Source organism: Ranitomeya imitator, chromosome 4 (genome assembly GCF_032444005.1).
Source record: "Ranitomeya imitator isolate aRanImi1 chromosome 4, aRanImi1.pri, whole genome shotgun sequence".
NCBI classification, from domain to species: Eukaryota; Metazoa; Chordata; class Amphibia; order Anura; family Dendrobatidae; genus Ranitomeya; species Ranitomeya imitator.
In genome coordinates, this window is record NC_091285.1 from 531,903,118 (window position 1) to 531,913,106 (window position 9,989).

Here is a 9,989-nt window from a genome sequence, read left to right on the forward strand (position 1 = left end):
CGCGGTTTTCCAGGAATTTGTGAACGATGTATTTCGGGATCTTCTCTACTCCTCAGTCATAGTTTACCTTGACGACATTCTCATCTTTTCTCCGGATCTCTCCACTCACAGGCGAGATGTCCGTCGTGTTCTGCAAAGGCTAAGAGAGAATCATCTGTTCGCTAAGATTGAGAAGTGCGTCTTTGAACAATCTTCCCTTCCCTTCCTTGGATATATTGTCTCAAGATCTGGCTTAGAGATGGATCTAGAGAAGGTTTCTGCTGTCCTGAATTGGCCTCGTCCTCTTGGAACAAAAGCAATCCAACGTTTTCTTGGCTTTGCCAACTACTATAGACAATTTATTCCTCATTTTTCTTCCTTGACCAAGCCTATCTCTGCCATAGTTCGCAAGGGAGTCAACTCCAGTCTTTGGAACCCTGAGGCTGAAGAGTCCTTTCTGTCCCTCAAACAAAGTTTCGCCACGGCCCCTGTGCTTCATCGTCCTGATGCTAATAGACCGTTTGTCCTTGAGGTCGACGCATCCTCTATTGGAGCTGAAGCTGTACATCTGCAAAAATCTTCGTCCGGACGTTTGGTGACCTGTGGTTTTTTTTCTAAAACCTTCTCCGCCCCTGAGCGTAACTACTCTATAGGGGACAAAGAACTATTGGCTATCAAGCTAGCCTTGGAAGAATGGCGTTATCTTCTTGAGGGGTCTCTTCATCCATTCACCATTTACACAGACCACAAGAATCTGGCCTATATTCACTCTGCCCAAAGACTAAATCCACGACAAGCCAGATGGTCTTTATTCTTCGGACGATTTGAATTTGAACTTCATTTCCGACCCGGAAATAAGAATGTCAAAGCAGATGCTCTTTCGAGATCCTTTCAGCCTCAGGACATTGAGGATTCTCCGGCTCACATCATTGATCCTGCGAAGATCGTCACTCTTGCTCCGCTTAGAGTGATTTCAACTCCTCCCGGCAAGACTCTTGTGGCTAATCAAGACAAGGAGAGAGTTTTACGTTGGGGTCACTCCTCCAAAATTACAGGACATGTAGGAGTCAAGAAGACACTTTCTCTTATCTCTCGGCACTACTGGTGGCCATCTCTCCGACAAGACGTCACCAAATTCATCGCCTCTTGCCCTTCTTGTGCCAAGAATAAAGTCCCTAGGCAGCTTCCTTCCGGTCTCCTGCATCCTCTGCCTGTGCCTTCCGTCCCTTGGAGTCATATAGCTATGGACTTCATCACTGATCTACCATGTTCCTCGAATTGCTCTGTCATCTTGGTTGTTGTAGATCGGTTCTCTAAGATGTCTCACTTCATCGCATTGCCTGGTCTGCCTTCCGCTCCAGAGTTGGCAAAGATCTTTTTACACCAAGTCTTCCGTCTTCATGGTTTTCCACATCATATCGTCTCAGACCGTGGAGTACAATTTACCTCACGTTTTTGGAGAGCTCTCTGCAGTCTATTAAAGGTTAACTTGGATTTCTCTTCCGCCTATCACCCTCAGTCCAACGGACAAGTGGAGCGAGTTAATCAAGTTCTAACTACATATCTGCGACATTTCTCCAACGCACACCAAGATGACTGGGTCTCTCTTCTCCCCTGGGCCGAATTCTCATATAACAATCTTCCCAGCGAGTCTTCCTCCAAAACTCCTTTTTTTGTAGTCTATGGTCAACATCCGAACATTCGTCTTCCTGTTTCTCTTTCCTCGGGGGTACCGGCAGCGGATTTCTTGTCCCGGGAATTCTCTACGATTTGGAATGAGACCAAAGTGGCTCTTGAGAGAGCTAGCCTTAATATGAAAAAGTTTGCTGATAAGAAGCGTTTGGATGCTCCGCCATATTCTCCAGGTGATAAAGTTTGGCTCTCCTCTCGCTATATCAAGCTTAAAATTCCCTCTTGCAAACTGGGTCCTCGCTATATTGGTCCTTTTCCTATCTTGAGTCGCATTAATGATGTCTCTTATAAGTTGAAGCTACCTGCCTCTTTGCGCATTCCCAATGCCTTCCATGTGTCTCTTCTCAAACCCGCAGTCTTTAATCATTTTCACTCCGCTGCCTCTCCCTCTCCTCAGCTCTGTACTTCTGATGGAATCTTTAATGTTAAAGATATTCTTGCTAAAAAGGTAGTTAGGGGTAAGACTTATTTTTTGATTGATTGGGAGGGATTTGGTCCTGAGGAGAGGTCCTGGGAGCCTCGAGAGAACATCAATGCTCCTCTTATCATGAAAAGATTCCTTTCTAGCCTTAAAAAGAGGGGGACTAAGGAGGGGGGTACTGTTACGACCGCTGCACATACTTACCCGGCTTCTCTCATCCCTCGGCGCACTAGCGATCCTGTCCGGCGCCGCTCTGCTTCCTCCTTCGCCGGCTCACGGCGTCCGGTCTCACTGCGCATGCGCGGTCGCGTCTCCTCCATCGCAGAGCCTTCTGGGAGGTCGCGACCCGGTGGCTCCGCCCCAACATGGCGGCGCCCATCGGGTATTTCTTCCCGGCATCTTCCTAGGTAAGACGCCTTTGCTTTGTAGGTGCACTGTCTGCCGTCAGTGTCCCTATGTCCTAGGCTCCCCTATTCCGGTATCTTTTCCCTGCTTAGTGTTCGCTTTGTTTCAGTGCTGTGTCCTACCAAGTTCCGTGTTCCTGCTGTGTCCTGCCAAGTTCCGTGTTCCTGCTGTGTCCTGCCAAGTTCCGTGTTCCTGCTGTGTCCTGCCAAGTTCCGTGTTCCTGCTGTGTCCTGCCAAGTTCCGTGTACCTGCTGTGTCCTACCTAGTTCCGTGTTCCTGCTGTGTCCTGCCAAGTTCCGTGTACCTGCTGTGTCCTGCCAAGTTTCGTGTTCCTGCTGTCTCCCGCCAAGTTCCGTCTTCCTGCTGTGTGTCCTACCTAGTTCCGTGTTCCTGCCGTCTCCTGCCAAGTCCTGTGGTCCTGCCGTGTTCTACATCGTCTGTGTTCCTGTCATCTTCAGTTAAGTCCTGTTTTCCTTTTATGCCCCGCCACTCTAATAGCTCTGTAGTCTCCATCTATCTTGGGTCGTCCCTTTGGCTCTAGCTGTTGTGTCTCCATTCCCCCGAGGTCCTGCTCCTAACGCTCCCTGTATAGGGGGTGATTCCATCTGGTCCGCTCGACCCCGGGGGCTCTAGAGTCACGACCCAGAGGGTCCACTCTCGGATTTCTGTCCGAATCCCTACAACACTCCTCATATTGCCCCATATATTATAGTACACCGCCATAGTCATCCATGTAGTACAATTCACTTCCCATAGTATAATGCACCCCATAGTTCTTCATATAGTATAATGTATTCCCCATAGTTCTCAATACAGTATAATGCAGCCCACATGTAATATAATGTTGCCACCCCACAGTGTATAATGCAGCCACCCCACAGTGTATAATGTAGCCCCCTTAGTATAATTCAGCCCGCCATACAATATAATGTAACCGCCATAGAATATAATGCAGCCCCCTCTTATAGTATAATGCAGCCCCACATAGAATATAATGTAGCACCTCCATAGAATACAATGTAGCCCTCCTCATATAGTACAACACAGCCCCCATAGAATATAATGTAGCCCCCTCATAGAGTATGATGCAATCACCCCTCATAGAATATAAAACATTTAATACATAGAATAAATTTAATACATAGAATATAATGTAGCCCCCATAGAATATAATACAGCCCACCTCCCCATAGAATATAATGTAGTCCCATAAAAGAGTGTGATGCAATCCTCCCTCATAGAATATAATACAGCCCCCCATAGAATATAATGTAGCCCCAGAGAATATAATACAGCCCCCCATAGAATATAATGTAGCCCCAAAGAATATAATACAGCCCACCTCCCCATAGAATATAATGCAGCGCCCAAATAATATAATACAGCTGACCTCCCCATAGAATATAATGCAGCGCCCAGAGAATATAATACAGCCCCCCATAGAATATAATGTAGCCCCCAAACAATATAATACAGCCCACCTCCCCATAGAATACAATGTAGCGCCCAGAGAATATAATACAGCCCACCATAGAATATAATATAGCCCCCAGAGAATATAATACAGCCCCCATATAATATAATGAAGCCCCCAGAGAATCTAATACAGCCTACCTCCCATAGAATATAATGTAGCCCCATCAAAGAGTATGATGCAATCCTCCCCCATAGAATATAATACAGCCCCCCATAGAATATAATACAGCACCCCATAGAATGTAATACAGCCCCCCATAGAATATAATACAGCCCCAATAGAATGTAATACAGCTCTCCAAAAGAATATAATACAGCCCCCATAGGATATAATACAGCCCCCCAATAGAATGTAATACAGCCCCCCACAGAATATAATACAGCCCCCCCATAAAATGTAATACAGCCCCCATAGAATATAATATAGCACCCCATAGAATGTAATACAGCCGCCCATATAATGTATTACAGCCCACCATAGAATATAATACCGCACCCCATAGAATGTAATACAGCCCTCCATAGAATATAATACAGCCCCCCCAACAGAATGTAATACAGCCCCCCAATAGAATGTAATACAGCACCCCATAGAATGTAATTGTCACTCCGTAAGCGGCAATAAAGGGGCAGGATGGCGTACTGGGACCCGCACCTGTCCCTACCACTATAATGGGGCCCTGGCTTTCCCTTATCTCAGGGGTACCTATGATGGTTAGGAGACCTGAGCCGCCAGCGTATCCCTGTCTCCTGTGCAGGCCCTATCAGTGGCCCCCTCTCCACCCAAAGGAGGTCGACTGCACCAGTGTAATAATACAACAAGTAACAGGGTATACAGACAAGGTAACTAAAAGTCTCAAACTCACCAAATGCTCACACAACCACAGAGGGTACACATAGAAGGGAAGAGAAGGAGAAAACTAGGAAGGAAAACAGGTTTAACATGCAACCAAAACAGCAGACACCAATCTCTGTAAATAAACCTCCAACACCAACACTACGCTCCTTCAACCTCCAAGCCAGGCAGTGGAACTGGTCACTGACAATAGCTGAAGTCAGGACTGGGTCTATATAGAGGATCAGATTACAAAATCCACTTCAGCTGAGAGAGACCCAGCTCTCAGCAACTCAGCAATAAGGTTAACTCCTGCACTGTTGGCACAAAGCAGCCAGGTCAGAATACAGGTGAAGAGCTTCTGTTCACTGTGTGTGAACGAGGCCCAGAGCGCTGCAGTTCTCTGGAACCTCTCTGTCGCGGTAGCCCCATAACTGTAATACAGACCCCCATAGAATATAATACAGCACCCCATAGAATGTAATACAGCCCCCCATAGAATGAAATACAGCTCCCCCCCCCGAGAATGTCCCCACATTCCAGCAATCATTGATAGATTACAAAAAAAACACAACCAATCCTCACCTCTCCTTGTGCCCCGCACTGCTCCAGGCTCGGCTCCAGTCTCAGCAGCTGCAGTCTGCCCGGCCACACAGCAGGTACACGATGATGTGACATCATCGTGCACCCGCAGTGTCAGAGGTAGAGGGGAATGATGGGAGAGGGAGCGTCAGCTGTTATTCTCTCCTTCATCATTGTAATGAACTGTATCGGCATCATAGACGCCGGTATAGTTGAATGCGTTGGCGCTGTTGGGGGCAGTCAGCGCTGGTGGGGGGGAGTCGGTGCTGGCAGCAGGCGACTGGCTGGGGGCCCCTGGTCTGCCTGCCGCTACCGCCGGCCCTGCCACGTATGCAGGGACCTCTCTGACCCCGGAAGTTGCTGCGCCACTACTTCCTGAATGAATATGGTGGGGCGCTCCTGATCCCAACACCCCCTCCCCCCCCCCCGAAAAGACAACAGGTTTCCTGAATTGTCTAACAGAGGGGAGGTTGAAAAAAAAAGTTCTTCCCCATCTTGGTGCCGCCCTCTGAAGCCTGGCGCCCTAGGCATGTGTCCTCCAGTGCCTAGTGGCAAATACGGCCCTGCTCACTGGTCCATAGAGCTAAAGGTGCCTTGGTGCTTATAAACTGCTTGTGTCCAAAGGAACCAAAAACAAAAACAAACGGAGATCCCACAATAGTGGGTATTCAAACAGGAGATACAGAGTCATCTCTCCATTTTTTTCTCCAAAGGGGTGGCAGCACTCTGCATTTCATCATTGTGTAAAATAACAGAGGAAAAAAAATAAAAAAAAGTATAAATAAATAAAAAAGAGACAATGTCAGTCTGAATCTCTTTTTCTAGTCCCACTCCCATTAAAAAAAATACATCCAATATATAAAAATAATATTTTAGCTTTTTTTGTGGTCACAAAAAATTTAAAAAAGGGAAAAAAAGTCGAATATTTCATCTTCCCCTTTACATTGTCCACCAATATCAGCAAAAAAAGAAAGAAAGAAAAAATATATTTATATATATATATATCATACAAATTAAGGCCCGCGTATTATAAAAAAAAAGGGGCAAAAGTTATTTAGATATGAAAATATCTGTAAGTGGCATAAGTTTGTGAACCTTTAGGACGAGAAGATAATTTTAAATTAATTTAGAGTCTGCTGGTTTCAATCAATGGTATAACAATCAGATGTGAGTGGGTGACTTGTTTTATTTAAAGGGACTCTGTCACCTGAATTTGGCGGGACTGGTTTTGGGTCATATGGGCGGAGTTTTCGGGTGTTTGATTCACCCTTTCCTTACCCGCTGACTGCATGCTGGCTGCAATATTGGATTGAAGTTCATTCTCTGTCCTCCATAGTACACGCCTGCGCAAAGCAATCTTGCCTTGTGCAGGCGTGTACTATGGAGGACAGAGAATGACCTTCAATCCAATATTGCAGCCAGCATGCAGCCAGCGGGTAAGGAAAGGGTGAATCAAACACCCGAAAACTCCGCCCATATGACCCAAAACCAGTCCCGCCAAATTCAGATGACAGGTTCCCTTTAAAGAACAGGGATCTACCCAAGTCTGATCCTCATAATATGTTTTTGCTAATGTATCATGGCATGAACAAAGGAGATTTCAGCGTACATCAGAAGAAATATTGATGCTCATCAGGCTGAAAAATAGTACAAAACTGTCTCTGAAGAGTTTGGACTCCACCAATCCACAGTCAGGGAGATTGTGTACAAGTAAAAGAAATTCAAAACCATCATCATCCTCCTCAACCAATAAAGTCAACCAATAAAGATCACTGGGAATGGCGGTGATGTATGTGATATATACACTCCTGGCCAAAAGCCATCTAGTGGGAGCAGCCTAACTCCATACAAGTGCATGGAGCAAGGCTGCGCCCACTAGATGAGCGTTGGGGGGATTTAAAAAAGCTGACTTTTCAATTTTGGACCAGACAACCCCTTCAATTCTTTAGAAATATTGTGGAACGACTTGGAGCAAGCAGTTCCTGGGAGAAAACCCACCAACATACCACAGTTGAAGCTCTGGGTAGAATGAGCTAAAATTCCTCCAAGCCGATGTTCAGGATTAATCCACATTTACGGGAAATGTTTTCAAGGAGGAGCTCACACCAGATACTGAAAGTAAGGGTTTACATATGTTTGCCACATACAGATACATGTGATATTGGATTATTTTCCTAATTTAATAAATGACAAAGGAGGCTAACATTTTTTCCATAGACCAAATTGACAAGGTACATCATTGGATTTGCTACATTGGCGATGTGTGGTTTGTGTGGGAGGGATCACCTGTTCAATTGGATAAATTCATGTCAATACTGAATGAAAACGAATTAAACATTAAACTAACACTCTCTTATGGCTGCAAACTTAACTTTCTTGATATAGATGTCCAAGCAACACCAGAGGGCAATATCATTACAGATGTCCGTCGAAAGCCTACAGTCACAAACTCCCTCCTACACCCTAAATCTACTATTTGTGGAATCCCTATCTGCCAGCATTTAAGAATTAAAGGTACCTGTTAAACAGATGAGGCAATTAAGCAACAAGCTAAATATCTGTACCAACGGTTCCAGGAAAAGTGGCTACAACCGCAGACAAATCCGTAAAGAATATAAGAGGGCAGTTAATACCCCTCGCAATGATTTACTATACATAAAATGAACAATTCAGGAGCTAGCTTTGAACAACAAGTCAGACTAATCACACCATACAATAACCAATGAGATGAATTAACTCAGATTATCCCAAAACATTGGAATGTTTTGAAAACAGACTTTGTGCTAACACAAATACTTCCACCAAGACCATTAATTACGGCAAAAAGATCTACCAATCTCTGTGATCTCCTGGCACATAGTCATTACTCACCTGACCAGAAAATAATTGGCTCAATGATGAACTCTACTAAGGGTTTCCTTCCGTGTACTTTCTTCAAAGCCTGCAAGAACCTATTGAAAAGTAAAGAATTTAGTAACTCAGGTGAGACTCATGTTTATAAAATTTACACCTGCTATCCTGCGCAACCAAAGGCATTATTTACTATGCGCAGTGTACTTGGAAAAAAAAAAATCTATATTGTGATGACTACTCAAAAATTAAAAATCAGAACAAAAGAACATATCAGGGATATTGAAAAAGCAAAAACAGCACAAAATGACGAACAACTGAAAACTTTGCTTAAGCACTTCAGACGTTTCCACAACTGCGACTCAAGTAAGCTGTCTATAAAGGCTATTGACCAAATTTAATTGGGACCACAAGTTTAGGGACCTCTTTAAAGTACTGGTCCAGGCTTAGAGCCACTGGATATACAGGCTGAATACTGTTGCTCCAGCTGGCCTTAATGAAAATTTCAGTTTTGGGTACTTTTTAAAGTCCTGGTATCCATTAGTACGAGAAAATTTTTTAGGGGTTGGGGTAGTTTCTTTTGTTCTTGATTTTTAACTATTTCTATTTTAGTCTATAACAGTTTGTAATCGATCGTCTTATCTATGTTTTTCCTATTGTGTTGGGGTCTGCTATGTCATCCGCTGGACTTACCCATGTCTGAGCGTGACATGAGGGTTCCATTCCAGAGGTTATAGGGTGTATAGTGTAATTTTGTCAGAACTTTGCAAAATAACGCGATTACTATGTTTTGACATAAATTACGTACTATAGGACCAGTTTTAGGATAGAGTATTGAATTCCTTAGGGAGTATCAATCATGTTATAACATTCATTGACTATTATACCATAATGGACACAGTATGCATCAATACCCAATATGCATCATGGTCTTGTTGTGTCCATAATAAATTAATCATATTAATGGTGTTATTTAACAAAGTTCTGACAAAATGACACTGTACACCCATAGAGTTTATTTGGGATTGTCTGGTATATCTGTATATAAAGTTATCGGTCTATGAGGGGTAACCTCTGGAATGGAACCCTCATGTCACCCTCGGACACAGGTAAGTCTGGCGGACAACACAGAATGCAACTACAATGGAATGGAAAAAGGGAGAGGAAGGCCCTAAAGGTATGGAGCAATGTATTGGACACCTCCTGATACCAAAATGTGCTTGTCAATAAACTCCCCTAACACCCTATGTGGGTCCTTTACCCTGCCGCCGTCACATGTCTAGTCCATTACTGTCTCCTCAATGTACCGTGGTTAGTGCATCGGCAAGCAATGATGCTAGCCTCCCCACTGCAGATGGTAAAACACAGGGGAAGTGACAAATGCAGGACAGACAAAGATAAACGAATAATATACTCACTTTCAGGCTCTGCTGCAAAGCTCCATAGCAGCATATAAAACAGCACCAGGAATCCAAACTCCGACAGCTGCAGCAAAACCACCAACACAGGAGAGCTCCTCACTCAAGGCTAGTCTGTATAGAATAACTCTATTACCGATGATCAGCTGATGGGTCATGTGACTATTTAAAGGAAGGTGAAAGTGGTTACCAAGTAACATCAGCTGTCGATCCTAAAAAAGCTGCCAGCAAGAGACTGACATTAACTATTGCTGGACAAAACGGAAAAAAACAACAGTTAAATTACAGCAGAACCAGAACTGCCACGAATGCCTGTCATGACACAGCTGTC